This window comes from Heptranchias perlo, unplaced genomic scaffold (assembly GCF_035084215.1).
Source record: "Heptranchias perlo isolate sHepPer1 unplaced genomic scaffold, sHepPer1.hap1 HAP1_SCAFFOLD_76, whole genome shotgun sequence".
In the NCBI taxonomy this organism is placed as follows: domain Eukaryota; kingdom Metazoa; phylum Chordata; class Chondrichthyes; order Hexanchiformes; family Hexanchidae; genus Heptranchias; species Heptranchias perlo.
In genome coordinates this window covers 138,271-163,013 of record NW_027139793.1, presented here as the reverse complement: position 1 = coordinate 163,013, position 24,743 = coordinate 138,271, and positions in this window count along the sequence as shown.

Sequence of the window (24,743 nt, the reverse complement as noted above, 5' to 3'; positions counted from 1 at the left end):
TGCATATATATGAGTGTGATGTTTATATATGAACTGTGGGTGCATATATATGAGTGTGATGTTTATATATGAACTGTGGGTGTGTATATATGAGTGTGATGTTTATATATTAACTGTGGGTGTGTATCTATGAGTGCGATGTTTATATATGAACTGTGGGTGTGTATATATGAGTATGATGTTTATATATTAACTGTGGGTGTGTATATATGAGTGTGATGTTTATGTATTAACTGTGGGTGTGTATATATGAGTGTGATGTTTTTATATGAACTGTGGGTGTGTATATATGAGTGTGATGTTTATATATGAACTGTGGGTGTGTGTATATGAGTGTGATGTTTTGATATGAACTGTGGGTGTGTATACATGAGTGTGATGTTTATATATGAACTGTGGGTGTGTATATATGCGTGTGATGTTTATATATTAACTGTGGGTGTGTGTATATGAGTGTGATATTTATATATGAAATGTGGGTGTGTCTATATGAGTGTGATGTTTATGTATGAACTGTGGGTGTGTATACATGAGTGTGATGTTTATATATGAACTGTGGGTGTGTATATATGAGTGCGATGTTTATATATGGACTGTGGGTGTGTATATATGAGTGCGATGTTTATATATGGACTGTGGGTGTTTATATATGAGTGAGATGTTTATATATGGACTGTGGGTGTGTTTCCATGAGTGTGATGTTTATATATTAACTGTGGGTGTGTATATATGAGTGTGATGTTTATATATTAACTGTGGGTGTGTATATATGAGTGCGATGTTTATATATGAACTGTGGGTGCATATATATGAGTGTGATGTTTATATATGAACTGTGGGTGCATATATATGAGTGTGATGTTTATATATGAACTGTGGGTGTGTATATATGAGTGTGATGTTTATATATTAACTGTGGGTGTGTATCTATGAGTGCGATGTTTATATATGAACTGTGGGTGTGTATATATGAGTGTGATGTTTATATATGAACTGTGGGTGTGTATGTATGAGTGCGATGTTTATATATTAACTGTGGGTGTGTATCTATGAGTGCGATGTTTATATATGAAATGTGGGTGTGTATATATGAGTGTGATGTTTATATATTAACTGTGGGTGTGTATATATGAGTGTGATGTTTATTTATTAACTGTGGGTGTGTATATATGAGTGTGATGTTTTTATATGAACTGTGGGTGTGTATATATGAGTGTGATGTTTATATATGAACTGTGGGTGTGTGTATATGAGTGTGATGTTTTGATATGAACTGTGGGTGTGTATATATGAGTGTGATGTTTATATATGAACTGTGGGTGTGTATATATGAGTGTGATGTTTTTATATGAACTGTGGGTGTGTATATATGAGTGTGATGTTTATATATGAACTGTGGGTGTGTATATATGAGTGTGATGTTTTTATATGAACTGTGGGTGTGTATATATGAGTGTGATGTTTATATATGAACTGTGGGTGTGTATATATGAGTGTGATGTTTTTATATGAACTGTGGGTGTGTATATATGAGTGTGATGTTTTTATATGAACTGTGGGTGTGTATATATGAGTGTGATGTTTATATATGAACTGTGGGTGTGTATATATGAGTGTGATGTTTTTATATGAACTGTGGGTGTGTATATATGAGTGTGATGTTTATATATGAACTGTGGGTGTGTATATATGAGTGTGATGTTTTTATATGAACTGTGGGTGTGTGTATATGAGTGTGATGTTTATATCTGGACTGTGGGTGTGTATATATGAGTGTGATGTTTATATATTAACTGTGGGTGTGTGTATATGAGTGTGATGTTTAGATATGAACTGTGAGTGTGTATATATGAGTATGATGTTTATATATGAAATGTGGGTGTGTCTATATGAGTGTGATGTTTATGTATGAACTGTGGGTGTGTATACATGAGTGTGATGTTTATATATGAACTGTGGGTGTGTATATATGAGTGCGATGTTTATATATGGACTGTGGGTGTGTATATATGAGTGCGATGTTTATATATGGACTGTGGGTGTTTATATATGAGTGAGATGTTTATATATGGACTGTGGGTGTGTTTCCATGAGTGTGATGTTTATATATTAACTGTGGGTGTGTATATATGAGTGTGATGTTTATATATTAACTGTGGGTGGGTATATATGAGTGCGATGTTTATATATGAACTGTGGGTGCATATATATGAGTGTGATGTTTATATATGAACTGTGGGTGCATATATATGAGTGTGATGTTTATATATGAACTGTGGGTGTGTATATATGAGTGTGATGTTTATATATTAACTGTGGGTGTGTATCTATGAGTGCGATGTTTATATATGAACTGTGGGTGTGTATATATGAGTATGATGTTTATATATTAACTGTGGGTGTGTATATATGAGTGTGATGTTTATGTATTAACTGTGGGTGTGTATATATGAGTGTGATGTTTTTATATGAACTGTGGGTGTGTATATATGAGTGTGATGTTTATATATGAACTGTGGGTGTGTGTATATGAGTGTGATGTTTTGATATGAACTGTGGGTGTGTATACATGAGTGTGATGTTTATATATGAACTGTGGGTGTGTATATATGAGTGTGATGTTTATATATTAACTGTGGGTGTGTGTATATGAGTGTGATATTTATATATGAAATGTGGGTGTGTCTATATGAGTGTGATGTTTATGTATGAACTGTGGGTGTGTATACATGAGTGTGATGTTTATATATGAACTGTGGGTGTGTATATATGAGTGCGATGTTTATATATGGACTGTGGGTGTGTATATATGAGTGCGATGTTTATATATGGACTGTGGGTGTTTATATATGAGTGAGATGTTTATATATGGACTGTGGGTGTGTTTCCATGAGTGTGATGTTTATATATTAACTGTGGGTGTGTATATATGAGTGTGATGTTTATATATTAACTGTGGGTGTGTATATATGAGTGCGATGTTTATATATGAACTGTGGGTGCATATATATGAGTGTGATGTTTATATATGAACTGTGGGTGCATATATATGAGTGTGATGTTTATATATGAACTGTGGGTGTGTATATATGAGTGTGATGTTTATATATTAACTGTGGGTGTGTATCTATGAGTGCGATGTTTATATATGAACTGTGGGTGTGTATATATGAGTGTGATGTTTATATATTAACTGTGGGTGTGTATATATGAGTGTGATGTTTATGTATTAACTGTGGGTGTGTATATATGAGTGTGATGTTTTTATATGAACTGTGGGTGTGTATATATGAGTGTGATGTTTATATATGAACTGTGGGTGTGTGTATATGAGTGTGATGTTTTGATATGAACTGTGGGTGTGTATACATGAGTGTGATGTTTATATATGAACTGTGGGTGTGTATATATGAGTGTGATGTTTTTATATGAACTGTGGGTGTGTAAATATGAGTGTGATGTTTATATATGAACTGTGGGTGTGTATATATGAGTGTGATGTTTTTATATGAACTGTGGGTGTGTATATATGAGTGTGATGTTTTTATATGAACTGTGGGTGTGTATAAATGAGTGTGATGTTTATATATGAACTGTGAGTGTGTATATATGAGTGTGATGTTTATATATGGACTGTGGGTGTGTATGTATGAGTGTGATGTTTATATATGAACTGTGGGTGTGTATATATGAGTGTGATATTTATATATGAACTGTGGGTGTGTATATATGAGTGTGATGTTTTATATGAACTGTGGTGTGTATATATGAGTGTGATTTTTATATATGAACTGGGGTGTGTATATATGAGTGTGATGTTTATATATGAACTGTGGGTGTGTATATATGAGTGTGATGTTTATATATGAACTGTGGGTGTGTATATATGAGTGTGATGTTTATATATGAACTGTGGGTGTGTGTATATGAGTGTGATGTTTATCTATGAACTGTGGGTGTGTATAAATGAGTGTGATGTTTATATATGAACTGTGGGTGCAGAGATATGAGTGTGATGTTTATATATAAACTGTGGGTGTGTATATATGAGTGTGATGTTTATATATTAACTGTGGGTGTGTGTATATGAGTGTGATGTTTATATATTAACTGTGGGTGTGTATATATGAGTGTGATGTTTATATATGAAATGTGGGTGTGTATATATGAGTGTGATGTTTGCATATGAACTGTGGGTGTGTATATATGAGTGTGATGTTTATATATGAACTGTGGGTGTGTATATATGAGTGTGATGTTTATATATGAAATGTGGGTGTGTCTATATGAGTGTGATGTTTATGTATAAACTGTGGGTGTGTATACATGAGTGTGATGTTTATATATGAACTGTGGGTGTGTATATATGAGTGTGATGTTTATATATGGACTGTGGATGTGTATATATGAGAGTGATGTTTATATATGAACTGTGGGTGTGTATATATGAGTGCGATGTTTATATATGGACTGTGGGTGTGTATATATGAGTGAGATGTTTATTTCTGGACTGTGGGTGTGTTTCCATGAGTGTGATGTTTATATATTAACTGTGGGTGTGTATATATGAGTGCGACGTTTATATATGAACTGTGGGTGCATATATATGAGTGTGATGTTTATATATGAACTGTGGGTGCATATATATGAGTGTGATGTTTATATATGAACTGTGGGTGTGTATGTATGAGTGCGATGTTTATATATTAACTGTGGGTGTGTATATATGAGTGTGATGTTTTTATATGGACTGTGGGTGTGTATATATGAGTGTGATGTTTATATATAAACTGTGGGTGTGTATATATGAGTGTGATGTTTATATATTAACTGTGGGTGTGTAGAAATGAGTGTGATGTTTATGTATTAACTGTGGGTGTGTATATATGAGTGTGATGTTTTTATATGAACTGTGGGTGTGTATATATGAGTGTGATGTTTATATATGAACTGTGGGTGTGTATATATGAGTGTGATGTTTTTATATGGACTGTGGGTGTGTATATATGAGTGTGATGTTTATATATAAACTGTGGGTGTGTATATATGAGTGTGATGTTTATATATGAACTGTGGGTGTGTATATATGAGTGTGATGTTTTTATATGAACTGTGGGTGTGTATATATGAGTGTGATATTTATATATGAACTGTGGGTGTGTATATATGAGTGTGATGTTTTTATATGAACTGTGGGTGTGTATATATGAGTGTGATGTTTATATATGAACTGTGAGTGTGTATATATGAGTGTGATGTTTATATATGGACTGTGGGTGTGTATGTATGAGTGTGATGTTTATATATGAACTGTGGGTGTGTATATATCAGTGTGATGTTTATATATGAACTGTGGGTGTGCAGAGATGAGTGTGATGTTTTATATGAACTGTGGTGTGTATATATGAGTGTGATTTTTATATATGAACTGGGGTGTGTATATATGAGTGTGATGTTTATATATGAACTGTGGGTGTGTATATATGAGTGTGATGTTTATATATGAACTGTGGGTGTGTATATATGAGTGTGATGTTTATATATGAACTGTGGGTGTGCATATATGAGTGTGATGTTTATATATGGACTGCGGCTGTGTATATATGAGTGTGATGTTTATATCTGGACTGTGGGTGTGTATATATGAGTGTGATGTTTATATATTAACTGTGGGTGTGTGTGTATGAGTGTGATGTTTAGATATGAACTGTGAGTGTGTATATATGAGTGCGATGTTTATATATGGACTGTGGGTGTGTATATATGAGTGAGATGTTTATATATGGACTGTGGGTGTGTCTATATGAGTGTGATGTTTATGTATGAACTGTGGGTGTGTATACATGAGTGTGATGTTTATATATGAACTGTGGGTGTGTATATATGAGTGTGATGTTTATATATGGACTGTGGGTGTGTATATATGAGTGAGATGTTTATATATGGACTGTGGGTGTGTTTCCATGAGTGTGATGTTTATATATTAACTGTGGGTGTGTATATATGAGTGCGATGTTTATATATGAACTGTGGGTGCATATATATGAGTGTGATGTTTATATATGAACTGTGGGTGCATATATATGAGTGTGATGTTTATATATGAACTGTGGGTGTGTATGTATGAGTGCGATGTTGAGATATTAACTGTGGGTGTGTATCTATGAGTGCGATGTTTATATATGAACTGTGGGTGTGTATATATGAGTGTGATGTTTATATATTAACTGTGGGTGTGTATATATGAGTGTGATGTTTATGTATTAACTGTGGGTGTGTAGCTATGAGTGTGATGTTTTTATATGAACTGTGGGTGTGTATATATGAGTGTGATGTTTATATATGAACTGTGGGTGTGTGTATATGAGTGTGATGTTTTGATATGAACTGTGGGTGTGTATATATGAGTGTGATGTTTATATATGAACTGTGGGTGTGTATATATGAGTGTGATGTTTTTATATGAACTGTGGGTGTGTATATATGAGTGTGATGTTTATATATGAACTGTGGGTGTGTATATATGAGTGTGATGTTTTTATATGAACTGTGGGTGTGTATATATGAGTGTGATGTTTATATATGAACTGTGGGTGTGTATATATGAGTGTGATGTTTTTATATGAACTATGGGTGTGTATATATGAGTGTGATGTTTTTATATGAACTGTGGGTGTGTATATATGAGTGTGATGTTTATATATGAACTGAGGGTGTGTATATATGAGTGTGATGTTTATATATGAACTGTGGGTGTGCATATATGAGTGTGATGTTTATATATGGACTGCGGCTGTGTATATATGAGTGTGATGTTTATATCTGGACTGTGGGTGTGTATATATGAGTGTGATGTTTATATATTAACTGTGGGTGTGTGTATATGAGTGTGATGTTTAGATATGAACTGTGAGTGTGTATATATGATTATGATGTTTATATATGAAATGTGGGTGTGTCTATATGAGTGTGATGTTTATGTATGAACTGTGGGTGTGTATACATGAGTGTGATGTTTATATATGAACTGTGGGTGTGTATATATGAGTGCGATGTTTATATATGGACTGTGGGTGTGTATATATGAGTGAGATGTTTATATATGGACTGTGGGTGTGTTTCCATGAGTGTGATGTTTATATATTAACTGTGGGTGTGTTTCCATGAGTGTGATGTTTATATATGAACTGTGGGTGTGTATATATGAGTGCGATGTTTATATATGGACTGTGGGTGTGTATATATGAGTGAGATGTTTATATATGGACTGTGGGTGTGTTTCCATGAGTGTGATGTTTATATATTAACTGTGGGTGTGTATATATGAGTGTGATGTTTATATATTAACTGTGGGTGTGTATATATGAGTGCGATGTTTATATATGAACTGTGGGTGCATATATATGAGTGTGATGTTTATATATGAACTGTGGGTGCATATATATGAGTGTGATGTTTATATATGAACTGTGGGTGTGTATATATGAGTGTGATGTTTATATATTAACTGTGGGTGTGTATCTATGAGTGCGATGTTTATATATGAACTGTGGGTGTGTATATATGAGTGTGATGTTTATATATTAACTGTGGGTGTGTATATATGAGTGTGATGTTTTTGTATTAACTGTGGGTGTGTATATATGAGTGTGATGTTTTTATATGAACTGTGGGTGTGTATATATGAGTGTGATGTTTATATATGAACTGTGGGTGTGTGTATATGAGTGTGATGTTTTGATATGAACTGTGGGTGTGTATACATGAGTGTGATGTTTATATATGAACTGTGGGTGTGTATATATGAGTGTGATGTTTTTATATGAACTGTGGGTGTGTATATATGAGTGTGATGTTTATATATGAACTGTGGGTGTGTATATATGAGTGTGATGTTTTTATATGAACTGTGGGTGTGTATATATGAGTGTGATGTTTATATATGAACTGTGGGTGTGTATATATGAGTGTGATGTTTTTATATGAACTGTGGGTGTGTATATATGAGTGTGATATTTATATATGAACTGTGAGTGTGTATATATGAGTGTGATGTTTATATATGGACTGTGGTTGTGTATGTATGAGTGTGATGTTTATATATGAACTGTGGGTGTGTATATATGAGTGTGATGTTTATATATGGACTGTGGGTGTGTATGTATGAGTGTGATGTTTACATATGAACTGTGGGTGTGTATATATGAGTGTGATGTTTATATATGAACTGTGGGTGTGTATATATGAGTGTGATGTTTATATATGAACTGTGGGTGTGTAGAGATGAGTGTGATGTTTATATATGAACTGGGGTGTGTATATATGAGTGTGATGTTTATATATGAACTGTGGGTGTGTATATATGAGTGTGATGTTTATATATGAACTGTGGGTGTGTATATATGAGTGTGATGTTTATATATGAACTGTGGGTGTGCATATATGAGTGTGATGTTTATATATGGACTGCGGCTGAGTATATATGAGTGTGATGTTTATATCTGGACTGTGGGTGTGTATATATGAGTGTGATGTTTATATATTAACTGTGGGTGTGTGTATATGAGTGTGATGTTTAGATATGAACTGTGAGTGTGTATATATGAGTATGATGTTTATATATGAAATGTGGGTGTGTCTATATGAGTGTGATGTTTATGTATGAACTGTGGGTGTGTATACATGAGTGTGATGTTTATATATGAACTGTGGGTGTGTGTATATGAGTGCGATGTTTATATATGGACTGTGGGTGTGTATATATGAGTGAGATGTTTATATATGGACTGTGGGTGTGTTTCCATGAGTGTGATGTTTATATATTAACTGTGGGTGTGTATATATGAGTGCGATGTTTATATATGAACTCTGGGTGCATATATATGAGTGTGATGTTTATATATGAACTGTGGGTGCATATATATGAGTGTGATGTTTTTATATGAACTGTGGGTGTGTATGTATGAGTGCGATGTTTATATATTAACTGTGGGTGTGTATCTATGAGTGCGATGTTTATATATGAACTGTGGGTGTGTATATATGAGTGTGATGTTTATATATTAACTGTGGGTGTGTATATATGAGTGTGATGTTTATGTATTAACTGTGGGTGTGTATATATGAGTGTGATGTTTTTATATGAACTGTGGGTGTGTATATATGAGTGTTCATGTTTATTCTGAACTGTGGGTGTGTGTTTCTGAGTGTGATGTTTTGATATGAACTGTGGGTGTGTATATATGAGTGTGATGTTTATATATGAACTGTGGGTGTGTATTTATGAGTGTGATGTTTTTATATGAACTGTGGGTGTGTATGTATGAGTGTGATGTTTATATATGAACTGTGGGTGTGTATATATGAGTGTGATGTTTTTATATGAACTGTGGGTGTGTATATATGAGTGTGATGTTTATATATGAACTGTGGGTGTGTATATATGAGTGTGATGTTTTTATATGAACTGTGGGTGTGTATATATGAGTGTGATGTTTATATATGAACTGTGGGTGTGTATATATGAGTGTGATGTTTATATATTAACTGTGGGTGTGTATATATGAGTGTGATGTTTTTATATGAACAGTGGGTGTGTTTATATGAGTGTGATGTTTATATATGAACTGTGGGTGTGTATACATGAGTGTGATGTTTATATATTAACTGTGGGTGTGTATATATGAGTGCGATGTTTATATATGAACTGTGGGTGCATATATATGAGTGTGATGTTTATATATGAACTGTGGGTGCATATATATCAGTGTGATGTTTTTGTATATGAACTGTGGGTGTGTATATATGAGTGTGATGTTTATATATTAACTGTGGGTGCATATATATGAGTGTGATGTTTATATATGAACTGTGGGTGTGTATATATGAGTGTGATGTTTATATATTAACTGTGGGTGTGTATATATGAGTGTGATGTTTATATATTAACTGTGGGTGTGAAAATATGAGTGTGATGTTTTTATATGAACTGTGGGTGTGTATATATGAGTGTGATGTTTATATATGAACTGTGGGTGTGTATATATGAGTGTGATGTTTTTATATGAACTGTGGGTGTGTATATATGAGTGTGATGTTTATATATGAACTGTGGATGTGTAGAGATGAGTGTGATATTTATATATGAACTGGGGTGTGTATATATGAGTGTGATGTTTATATATGAACTGTGGGTGTGTATATATGAGTGTGATGTTTATATATGAACTGTGGGTGTGTATATATGAGTGTGATGTTTATATATGAACTGTGGGTGTGTATATATGAGTGTGATCTTTATATATGGACTGCGGCTGTGTATATATGAGTGTGATGTTTATATATGGACTGTGGGTGTGTATATATGAGTGTGATGTTTATATATGAACTGAGGGTGTGTATATATGAGTGTGATGTTTATATATTAACTGTGGGTGTGTGTATATGAGTGTGATGTTTAGATATGAACTGTGGGTGTGTATATATGAGTGTGATGTTTATATATGAACTGTGGGTGTGTCTATATGAGTGTGATGTTTATGTATGAACTGTGGGTGTGTATACATGAGTGTGATGTTTATATATGAACTGTGGGTGTGTATATATGAGTGCGATGTTTATATATGGACTGTGGGTGTGTATATATGAGTGAGATGTTTATATATGGACTGTGGGTGTGTTTCCATGAGTGTGATGTTTATATATTAACTGTGGGTGTGTATATATGAGTGTGAGTTTATATATGAACTGTGGGTGCATATATATGAGTGTGATGTTTATATATGAACTGTGGGTGCATATATATGAGTGTGATGTTTGTATATGAACTGTGGGTGTGTATATATGAGTGCGATGTTTATATATGAACTGTGGGTACATATATATGAGTGTGATGTTTATATATGAACTGTGGGTGCATATATATGAGTGTGATGTTTGTATATGAACTGTGGGTGTGTATATATGAGTGTGATGTTTATGTATTAACTGTGGGTGTGTATATATGAGTGTGATGTTTTTATATGAACTGTGGGTGTGTATATATGAGTGTGATGTTTATATATGAACTGTGGGTGTGTAGAAATGAGTGTGATGTTGATATATTAACTGTGGGTGCATATATATGAGTGTGATGTTTATATATTAACTGTGGGTGTGTATATATGAGTGTGATGTTTATGTATTAACTGTGGGTGTGTATATATGAGTGTGATGTATTTATATGAACTGTGGGTGTGTATATATGAGTGTGATGTTTATATATGAACTGTGGGTGTGTGTATATGAGTGTGATCGTTTTTATATGAACTGTGGGTGTGTATATATGAGTGTGATATTTTTATATGAACTGTGGGTTTGTAAATATGAGTGTGATGCTTTTATATGAACAGTGGGTGTGTATATATGAGTGTGATGTTTATATATGAACTGTGGGTGTGTATATATGAGTGTGATGTTTATATATGAACTGTGGGTGTGTATATATGAGTGCGATGTTTATATATGGACTGTGGGTGTGTAGATATGAGTGTGATGTTTATATATTAACCTTGGGTGTGTGTATATGAGTGTGATGTTTATATATTAACTGTGGGTGCGTATATATGAGTGCGATGTTTATGTATGGACTGTGGGTGTGCATATATGAGTGAGATGTTTATATATGGACTGTGGGTGTGTATATATGAGTGCAATGTTTATGTATGGACTGTGGGTGTGTATATATGAGTGCGATGTTTATATATGGACTGTGGGTGTGCATACATGAGTGTGATGTTTATATATTAACTGTGGGTGTGTATATATGAGTGCGATGTTTATATATGAACTGTGGGTGCATATATATGAGTGTGATGTTTATATATGAACTGTGGGTGTGTATATATGAGTGCGATGTTTATATATTAACTGAGGGTGTGTAAAATGAGTGTGATGTTTATATATTAACTGTGGGTGCATATATATGAGTGTGATATTTATATATGAACTGTGGGTGTGTATATATGAGTGCGATGTTTATATATTAACTGAGGGTGTGTATATATGAGTGTGATGTTTATATATGAACTGTGGGTGTGTATATATGAGTGTGATGTTTATATATGAACTGTGGGTGTGTATATATGAGTGTGATGTTTTTATATGAACTGTGGGTGTGTATATATGAGTGTGATGTTTATATATGAACTGTGGGTGTGTATATATGAGTGTGATGTTTATATATGAACTGTGGGTGCATATATATGAGTGTGATGTTTATATATGAACTGTGGGTGCATATATATGAGTGTGATGTTTATATATGAACTGTGGGTGTGTATATATGAGTGTGATGTTTATATATTAACTGTGGGTGTGTATCTATGAGTGCGATGTTTATATATGAACTGTGGGTGTGTATATATGAGTGTGATGTTTATATATTAACTGTGGGTGTGTATATATGAGTGTGATGTTTATGTATTAACTGTGGGTGTGTATATATGAGTGTGATGTTTTTATATGAACTGTGGGTGTGTATATATGAGTGCGATGTTTATATATTAACTGAGGGTGTGTATATATGAGTGTGATGTTTATATATTAACTGTGGGTGCATATATATGAGTGTGATGTTTATATATGAACTGTGGGTGTGTATATATGAGTGCGATGTTTATATATTAACTGAGGGTGTGTATATATGAGTGTGATGTTTATATATGAACTGTGGGTGTGTATATATGAGTGTGATGTTTATATATGAACTGTGGGTGTGTATATATGAGTGTGATGTTTTTATATGAACTGTGGGTGTGTATATATGAGTGTGATGTTTATATATGAACTGTGGGTGGGTATATATGAGTGTGATGTTTATATATGAACTGTGGGTGCATATATATGAGTGTGATGTTTATATATGAACTGTGGGTGCATATATATGAGTGTGATGTTTATATATGAACTGTGGGTGTGTATATATGAGTGTGATGTTTATATATTAACTGTGGGTGTGTATCTATGAGTGCGATGTTTATATATGAACTGTGGGTGTGTATATATGAGTGTGATGTTTATATATTAACTGTGGGTGTGTATATATGAGTGTGATGTTTATGTATTAACTGTGGGTGTGTATATATGAGTGTGATGTTTATATATGAACTGTGGGTGTGTGTATATGAGTGTGATGTTTTGATATGAACTGTGGGTGTGTATACATGAGTGTGATGTTTATATATGAACTGTGGGTGTGTATATATGAGTGTGATGTTTTTATATGAACTGTGGGTGTGTATATATGAGTGTGATGTTTATATATGAACTGTGGGTGTGTATATATGAGTGTGATGTTTTTATATGAACTGTGGGTGTGTATATATGAGTGTGATGTTTATATATGAACTGTGGGTGTGTATATATGAGTGTGATGTTTTTATATGAACTGTGGGTGTGTATATATGAGTGTGATATTTATATATGAACTGTGAGTGTGTATATATGAGTGTGATGTTTATATATGGACTGTGGTTGTGTATGTATGAGTGTGATGTTTATATATGAACAGTGGGTGTGTATATATGAGTGTGATGTTTATATATGGACTGTGGGTGTGTATGTATGAGTGTGATGTTTACATATGAACTGTGGGTGTGTATATATGAGTGTGATGTTTATATATGAACTGTGGGTGTGTATATATGAGTGTGATGTTTATATATGAACTGTGGGTGTGTAGAGATGAGTGTGATGTTTATATATGAACTGGGGTGTGTATATATGAGTGTGATGTTTATATATGAACTGTGGGTGTGTATATATGAGTGTGATGTTTATATATGAACTGTGGGTGTGTATATATGAGTGTGATGTTTATATATGAACTGTGGGTGTGCATATATGAGTGTGATGTTTATATATGGACTGCGGCTGAGTATATATGAGTGTGATGTTTATATCTGGACTGTGGGTGTGTATATATGAGTGTGATGTTTATATATTAACTGTGGGTGTGTGTATATGAGTGTGATGTTTAGATATGAACTGTGAGTGTGTATATATGAGTATGATGTTTATATATGAAATGTGGGTGTGTCTATATGAGTGTGATGTTTATGTATGAACTGTGGGTGTGTATACATGAGTGTGATGTTTATATATGAACTGTGGGTGTGTATATATGAGTGCGATGTTTATATATGGACTGTGGGTGTGTATATATGAGTGAGATGTTTATATATGGACTGTGGGTGTGTTTCCATGAGTGTGATGTTTATATATTAACTGTGGGTGTGTATATATGAGTGCGATGTTTATATATGAACTCTGGGTGCATATATATGAGTGTGATGTTTATATATGAACTGTGGGTGCATATATATGAGTGTGATGTTTTTATATGAACTGTGGGTGTGTATGTATGAGTGCGATGTTTATATATTAACTGTGGGTGTGTATATATGAGTGCGATGTTTATATATGAACTGTGGGTGTGTATATATGAGTGTGATGTTTATATATTAACTGTGGGTGTGTATATATGAGTGTGATGTTTATGTATTAACTGTGGGTGTGTATATATGAGTGTGATGTTTTTATATGAACTGTGGGTGTGTATATATGAGTGTTCATGTTTATATATGAACTGTGGGTGTGTGTATATGAGTGTGATGTTTTGATATGAACTGTGGGTGTGTATATATGAGTGTGATGTTTATATATGAACTGTGGGTGTGTATTTATGAGTGTGATGTTTTTATATGAACTGTGGGTGTGTATGTATGAGTGTGATGTTTATATATGAACTGTGGGTGTGTATATATGAGTGTGATGTTTTTATATGAACTGTGGGTGTGTATATATGAGTGTGATGTTTATATATGAACTGTGGGTGTGTATATATGAGTGTGATGTTTTTATATGAACTGTGGGTGTGTATATATGAGTGTGATGTTTATATATGAACTGTGGGTGTGTATATATGAGTGTGATGTTTATATATTAACTGTGGGTGTGTATATATGAGTGTGATGTTTTTATATGAACAGTGGGTGTGTTTATATGAGTGTGATGTTTATATATGAACTGTGGGTGTGTATACATGAGTGTGATGTTTATATATTAACTGTGGGTGTGTATATATGAGTGCGATGTTTATATATGAACTGTGGGTGCATATATATGAGTGTGATGTTTATATATGAACTGTGGGTGCATATATATCAGTGTGATGTTTTTGTATATGAACTGTGGGTGTGTATATATGAGTGTGATGTTTATATATTAACTGTGGGTGCATATATATGAGTGTGATGTTTATATATGAACTGTGGGTGTGTATTTATGAGTGTGATGTTTATATATTAACTGTGGGTGTGTATATATGAGTGTGATGTTTATATATTAACTGTGGGTGTGAAAATATGAGTGTGATGTTTTTATATGAACTGTGGGTGTGTATATATGAGTGTGATGTTTATATATGAACTGTGGGTGTGTATATATGAGTGTGATGTTTTTATATGAACTGTGGGTGTGTATATATGAGTGTGATGTTTATATATGAACTGTGGATGTGTAGAGATGAGTGTGATATTTATATATGAACTGGGGTGTGTATATATGAGTGTGATGTTTATATATGAACTGTGGGTGTGTATATATGAGTGTGATGTTTATATATGAACTGTGGGTGTGTATATATGAGTGTGATGTTTATATATGAACTGTGGGTGTGTATATATGAGTGTGATCTTTATATATGGACTGCGGCTGTGTATATATGAGTGTGATGTTTATATATGGACTGTGGGTGTGTATATATGAGTGTGATGTTTATATATGAACTGAGGGTGTGTATATATGAGTGTGATGTTTATATATTAACTGTGGGTGTGTGTATATGAGTGTGATGTTTAGATATGAACTGTGGGTGTGTATATATGAGTGTGATGTTTATATATGAACTGTGGGTGTGTCTATATGAGTGTGATGTTTATGTATGAACTGTGGGTGTGTATACATGAGTGTGATGTTTATATATGAACTGTGGGTGTGTATATATGAGTGCGATGTTTATATATGGACTGTGGGTGTGTATATATGAGTGAGATGTTTATATATGGACTGTGGGTGTGTTTCCATGAGTGTGATGTTTGTATATGAACTGTGGGTGTGTATATATGAGTGCGATGTTTATATATGAACTGTGGGTACATATATATGAGTGTGATGTTTATATATGAACTGTGGGTGCATATATATGAGTGTGATGTTTGTATATGAACTGTGGGTGTGAAAATATGAGTGTGATGTTTATGTATTAACTGTGGGTGTGTATATATGAGTGTGATGTTTTTATATGAACTGTGGGTGTGTATATATGAGTGTGATGTTTATGTATGGACTGTGGGTGTGCATATATGAGTGAGATGTTTATATATGGACTGTGGGTGTGTATATATGAGTGCGATGTTTATGTATGGACTGTGGGTGTGTATATATGAGTGAGATGTTTATATATGGACTGTGGGTGTGCATACATGAGTGTGATGTTTATATATTAACTGTGGGTGTGTATATATGAGTGCGATGTTTATATATGAACTGTGGGTGCATATATATGAGTGTGATGTTTATATATGAACTGTGGGTGTGTATATATGAGTGCGATGTTTATATATTAACTGAGGGTGTGTATATATGAGTGTGATGTTTATATATTAACTGTGGGTGCATATATATGAGTGTGATGTTTATATATGAACTGTGGGTGTGTATATATGAGTGCGATGTTTATATATTAACTGAGGGTGTGTATATATGAGTGTGATGTTTATATATGAATTGTGGGTGTGTATATATGAGTGTGATGTTTATATATGAACTGTGGGTGTGTATATATGAGTGTGATGTTTTTATATGAACTGTGGGTGTGTATATATGAGTGTGATGTTTATATATGAACTGTGGGTGTGTATATATGAGTGTGATGTTTATATATGAACTGTGGGTGCATATATATGAGTGTGATGTTTATATATGAACTGTGGGTGCATATATATGAGTGTGATGTTTATATATGAACTGTGGGTGTGTATATATGAGTGTGATGTTTATATATTAACTGTGGGTGTGTATCTATGAGTGCGATGTTTATATATGAACTGTGGGTGTGTATATATGAGTGTGATGTTTATATATTAACTGTGGGTGTGTATATATGAGTGTGATGTTTATGTATTAACTGTGGGTGTGTATATATGAGTGTGATGTTTTTATATGAACTGTGGGTGTGTATATATGAGTGCGATGTTTATATATTAACTGAGGGTGTGTATATATGAGTGTGATGTTTATATATTAACTGTGGGTGCATATATATGAGTGTGATGTTTATATATGAACTGTGGGTGTGTATATATGAGTGCGATGTTTATATATTAACTGAGGGTGTGTATATATGAGTGTGATGTTTATATATGAACTGTGGGTGTGTATATATGAGTGTGATGTTTATATATGAACTGTGGGTGTGTATATATGAGTGTGATGTTTTTATATGAACTGTGGGTGTGTATATATGAGTGTGATGTTGATATATGAACTGTGGGTGTGTATATATGAGTGTGATGTTTATATATGAACTGTGGGTGCATATATATGAGTGTGATGTTTATATATGAACTGTGGGTGCATATATATGAGTGTGATGTTTATATATGAACTGTGGGTGTGTATATATGAGTGTGATGTTTATATATTAACTGTGGGTGTGTATCTATGAGTGCGATGTTTATATATGAACTGTGGGTGTGTATATATGAGTGTGATGTTTATATATTAACTGTGGGTGTGTATATATGAGTGTGATGTTTATGTATTAACTGTGGGTGTGTATATATGAGTGTGATGTTTATATATGAACTGTGGATGTGTGTATATGAGTGTGATGTTTTGATATGAACTGTGGGTGTGTATACATGAGTGTGATGTTTATATATGAACTGTGGGTGTGTATATATGAGTGTGATGTTTTTATATGAACTGTGGGTGTGTATATATGAGTGTGATGTTTATATATGAACTGTGGGTGTGTATATATGAGTGTGATGTTTTTATATGAACTGTGGGTGTGTATATATGAGTGTGATGTTTATATATGAACTGTGGGTGTGTATATATGAGTGTGATGTTTTTATATGAACTGTGGGTGTGTATATATGAGTGTGATATTTATATATGAACTGTGAGTGTGTATATATGAGTGTGATGTTTATATATTTACTGTGGTTGTGTATGTATGAGTGTGATGTTTATATATGAACTGTGGGTGTGTATATATGAGTGTGATGTTTATATATGGACTGTGGGTGTGTATGTATGAGTGTGATGTTTACATATGAACTGTGGGTGTGTATATATGAGTGTGATGTTTATATATGAACTGTGGGTGTGTATATATGAGTGTGATGTTTATATATGAACTGTGGGTGTGTAGAGATGAGTGTGATGTTTATATATGAACTGGGGTGTGTATATATGAGTGTGATGTTTATATATGAACTGTGGGTGTGTATATATGAGTGTGATGTTTATATATTAACTGTGGGTGTGTATATATGAGTGTGATGTTTATATATGAACTGTGGGTGTGCATATATGAGTGTGATGTTTATATATGGACAGCGGCTGAGTATATATGAGTGTGATGTTTATATCTGGACTGTGGGTGTGTATATATGAGTGTGATGTTTATATATTAACTGTGGGTGTGTGTATATGAGTGTGATGTTTAGATATGAACTGTGAGTGTGTATATATGAGTATGATGTTTATATATGAAATGTGGGTGTGTCTATATGAGTGTGATGTTTATGTATGAACTGTGGGTGTGTATATATGAGTGTGATGTTTTTATATGAACTGTGGGTGTGTATATATGAGTGTTCATGTTTATATATGAACTGTGGGTGTGTGTATATGAGTGTGATGTTTTGATATGAACTGTGGGTGTGTATATATGAGTGTGATGTTTATATATGAACTGTGGGTGTGTATTTATGAGTGTGATGTTTTTATATGAACTGTGGGTGTGTATGTATGAGTGTGATGTTTATATATGAACTGTGGGTGTGTATATATGAGTGTGATGTTTTTATATGAACTGTGGGTGTGTATATATGAGTGTGATGTTTATATATGAACTGTGGGTGTGTATATATGAGTGTGATGTTTTTATATGAACTGTGGGTGTGTATATATGAGTGTGATGTTTATATATGAACTGTGGGTGTGTATATATGAGTGTGATGTTTATATATTAACTGTGGGTGTGTATATATGAGTGTGATGTTTTTATATGAACAGTGGGTGTGTTTATATGAGTGTGATGTTTATATATGAACTGTGGGTGTGTATACATGAGTGTGATGTTTATATATTAACTGTGGGTGTGTATATATGAGTGCGATGTTTATATATGAACTGTGGGTGCATATATATGAGTGTGATGTTTATATATGAACTGTGGGTGCATATATATCAGTGTGATGTTTTTGTATATGAACTGTGGGTGTGTATATATGAGTGTGATGTTTATATATTAACTGTGGGTGCATATATATGAGTGTGATGTTTATATATGAACTGTGGGTGTGTATATATGAGTGTGATGTTTATATATTAACTGTGGGTGTGTATATATGAGTGTGATGTTTATATATTAACTGTGGGTGTGAAAATATGAGTGTGATGTTTTTATACGAACTGTGGGTGTGTATATATGAGTGTGATGTTTATATATGAACTGTGGGTGTGTATATATGAGTGTGATGTTTTTATATGAACTGTGGGTGTGTATATATGAGTGTGATGTTTATATATGAACTGTGGATGTGTAGAGATGAGTGTGATATTTATATATGAACTGGGGTGTGTATATATGAGTGTGATGTTTATATATGAACTGTGGGTGTGTATATATGAGTGTGATGTTTATATATGAACTGTGGGTGTGAAAATATGAGTGTGATGTTTATATATGAACTGTGGGTGTGTATATATGAGTGTGATCTTTATATATGGACTGTGGCTGTGTTTTTTGAGTGTGATGTTTATATATGGACTGTGGGTGTGTATATATGAGTGTGATGTTTATATATGAACTGAGGGTCTGTATATATGAGTGTGATGTTTATATATTAACTGTGGGTGTGTCTATATGAGTGTGATGTTTATGTATGAACTGTGGGTGTGTATACATGAGTGTGATGTTTATATATGAACTGTGGGTGTGTATATATGAGTGCGATGTTTATATATGGACTGTGGGTGTGTATATATGAGTGAGATGTTTATATATGGACTGTGGGTGTGTTTCCATGAGTGTGATGTTTATATATTAACTGTGGGTGTGTATATATGAGTGTGATGTTTATATATGAACTGTGGGTGCATATATATGAGTGTGATGTTTATATATGAACTGTGGGTGCATATATATGAGTGTGATGTTTGTATATGAACTGTGGGTGTGTATATATGAGTGCGATGTTTATATATGAACTGTGGGTACATATATATGAGTGTGATGTTTATATATGAACTGTGGGTGCATATATATGAGTGTGATGTTTGTATATGAACTGTGGGTGTGTATATATGAGTGTGATGTTTATGTATTAACTGTGGGTGTGTATATATGAGTGTGATGTTTTTATATGAACTGTGGGTGTGTATATATGAGTGTGATGTTTATATATGAACTGTGGGTGTGTATATATGAGTGTGATGTTGATATATTAACTGTGGGTGTGTATGTATGAGTGCGATGTTTATATATTAACTGTGGGTGCATATATATGAGTGTGATGTTTATATATTAACTGTGGGTGTGTATATATGAGTGTGATGTTTATGTATTAACTGTGGGTGTGTATATATGAGTGTGATGTTTTTATATGAACTGTGGGTGTGTATATATGAGTGTGATGTTTATATATGAACTGTGGGTGTGTGTATATGAGTGTGATCGTTTTTATATGAACTGTGGGTGTGTATATATGAGTGTGATGTTTATATATGAACTGTGGGTGTGTATATATGAGTGTGATATTTTTATATGAACTGTGGGTTTGTAAATATGAGTGTGATGTTTATATATGAACTGTGGGTGTGTATATATGAGTGTGATGTTTTTATATGAACTGTGGGTGTGTATATATGAGTGTGATGTTTATATATGAACTGTGGGTGTGTTTATATGAGTGTGATGTTTATATATGAACTGTGGGTGTGTTTCTATGAGTGTGATGTTTTTATATGAACTGTGGGTGTGTATATATGAGTGTGATGTTTATATATGAACTGAGGGTGTGTATATATGAGTGTGATGTTTTTATATGAACTGTGGGTGTGGATATATGAGTGTGATGTTTATATATGAACTGTGGGTGTGTATATATGAGTGTGATGTTTATATATGAACTGTGGGTGTGCATATATGAGTGTGATGTTTATATATGGACTGTGGGTGTGTATATATGAGTGAGATGTTTATATATGGACTGTGGGTGTGTTTCCATGAGTGTGATGTTTATATATTAACTGTGGGTGTGTATATATGAGTGTGATGTTTATATATGAACTGTGGGTGCATATATATGAGTGTGATGTTTATATATGAACTGTGGGTGCATATATATGAGTGTGATGTTTGTATATGAACTGTGGGTGTGTATATATGAGTGCGATGTTTATATATGAACTGTGGGTACATATATATGAGTGTGATGTTTATATATGAACTGTGGGTGCATATATATGAGTGTGATGTTTGTATATGAACTGTGGGTGTGTATATATGAGTGTGATGTTTATGTATTAACTGTGGGTGTGTATATATGAGTGTGATGTTTTTATATGAACTGTGGGTGTGTATATATGAGTGTGATGTTTATATATGAACTGTGGGTGTGTATATATGAGTGTGATGTTGATATATTAACTGTGGGTGTGTATGTATGAGTGCGATGTTTATATATTAACTGTGGGTGCATATATATGAGTGTGATGTTTATATATTAACTGTGGGTGTGTATATATGAGTGTGATGTTTATGTATTAACTGTGGGTGTGTATATATGAGTGTGATGTTTTTATATGAACTGTGGGTGTGTATATATGAGTGTGATGTTTATATATGAACTGTGGGTGTGTGTATATGAGTGTGATCGTTTTTATATGAACTGTGGGTGTGTATATATGAGTGTGATGTTTATATATGAACTGTGGGTGTGTATATATGAGTGTGATATTTTTATATGAACTGTGGGTTTGTAAATATGAGTGTGATGTTTATATATGAACTGTGGGTGTGTATATATGAGTGTGATGTTTTTATATGAACTGCGGGTGTGTATATATGAGTGTGATGTTTATATATGAACTGTGGGTGTGTTTATATGAGTGTGATGTTTATATATGAACTGTGGGTGTGTTTCTATGAGTGTGATGTTTTTATATGAACTGTGGGTGTGTATATATGAGTGTGATGTTTATATATGAACTGAGGGTGTGTATATATGAGTGTGATGTTTTTATATGAACTGTGGGTGTGGATATATGAGTGTGATGTTTATATATGAACTGTGGGTGTGTATATATGAGTGTGATGTTTATATATGAACTGTGGGTGTGCATATATGAGTGTGATGTTTATATATGAACTGTGGGTGTGTATATATGAGTGTGATGTTTTTATATGAACAGTGGGTGTGTTTATATGAGTGTGATGTTTATATATGAACTGTGGGTGTGTATATATGAGTGTGATGTTTTTATATGAACTGTGGGTGTGTATATATGAGTGTGATGTTTTTATATGAACTGTGGGTGTGTATATATGAGTGTGATGTTTATATATGAACTGTGGGTGTGTTTATATGAGTGTGATTTTTTTATATGAACTGTGGGTGTGTTTATATGAGTGTGATGTTTATATATGAACTGTGGGTGTGTATATATGAGTGTGATGTTTATATATGAACTGTGGGTGTGTATATATGAGTGTGATGTTTTTATATGAACTGTGGGTGTGTATAAATGAGTGTGATGTTTATATATGAACTGTGGGTGTGTTTATATGAGTGTGATGTTTTTCTATGAACTGTGGGTGTGTATATATGAGTGTGATGTTTTTATATGAACTGTGGGTGTGTATATATGAGTGTGATGTTTATATATGAACTGAGGGTGTGTATATATGAGTGTGATGTTTATATATGAACTGTGGGTGTGTAGAGATGAGTGTGATATTTATATATGAACTGTGGGTGTGTATATATGAGTGTGATGTTTTTATATGAACAGTGGGTGTGTTTATATGAGTGTGATGTTTTTATATGAACTGTGGGTGTGTATATATGAGTGTGATGTTTATATATGAACTGTGGGTGTGTATATATGAGTGTGATGCTTTTATATGAACAGTGGGTGTGTATATATGAGTGTGATGTTTATATATGAACTGTGGGTGTGTATATATGAGTGTGATGTTTATATATGGACTGTGGGTGTGTATATATGAGTGTGATGTTTATATATGAACTGTGGGTGTGTATATATGAGTGCGATGTTTATATATGGACTGTGGGTGTGTATATATGAGTGTGATGTTTATATATTAACCTTGGGTGTGTGTATATGAGTGTGATGTTTATATATTAACTGTGGGTGTGTATATATGAGTGCGATGTTTATGTATGGACTGTGGGTGTGTATATATGAGTGAGATGTTTATATATGGACTGTGGGTGTGTATATATGAGTGCGATGTTTATGTATGGACTGTGGGTGTGTATATATGAGTGAGATGTTTATATATGGACTGTGGGTGTGCATACATGAGTGTGATGTTTATATATTAACTGTGGGTGTGTATATATGAGTGCGATGTTTATATATGAACTGTGGGTGCATATATATGAGTGTGATGTTTATATATTAACTGTGGGTGCATATATATGAGTGTGATGTTTATATATGAACTGTGGGTGTGTATATATGAGTGCGATGTTTATATATTAACTGAGGGTGTGTATATATGAGTGTGATGTTTATATATGAACTGTGGGTGTGTATATATGAGTGTGATGTTTTTATATGAACTGTGGGTGTGTATATATGAGTGTGATGTTTATATATGAACTGTGGGTGTGTATATATGAGTGTGATGTTTATATATGAACTGTGGGTGTGTATATATGAGTGTGATGTTTTTATATGAACTGTGGGTGTGTATATATGAGTGTGATGTTTATATATGAACTGTGGGTGTGTATATATGAGTGCGATGTTTATATATGAACTGTGGGTGCATATATATGAGTGTGATGTTTATATATGAACTGTGGGTGCATATATATGAGTGTGATGTTTGTATATGAACTGTGGGTGTGTATATATGATTGTGATGTTTATGTATTAACTGTGGGTGTGTATATATGAGTGTGATGTTTTTATATGAACTGTGGGTGTGTATATATGAGTGTGATGTTTATATATGAACTGTGGGTGTGTATATATGAGTGTGATGTTGATATATTAACTGTGGGTGTGTATGTATGAGTGCGATGTTTATATATTAACTGTGGGTGCATATATATGAGTGTGATGTTTATATATGAACTGTGGGTGTGTATATATGAGTGTGATGTTTATGTATTAACTGTGGGTGTGTATATATGAGTGTGATGTTTTTA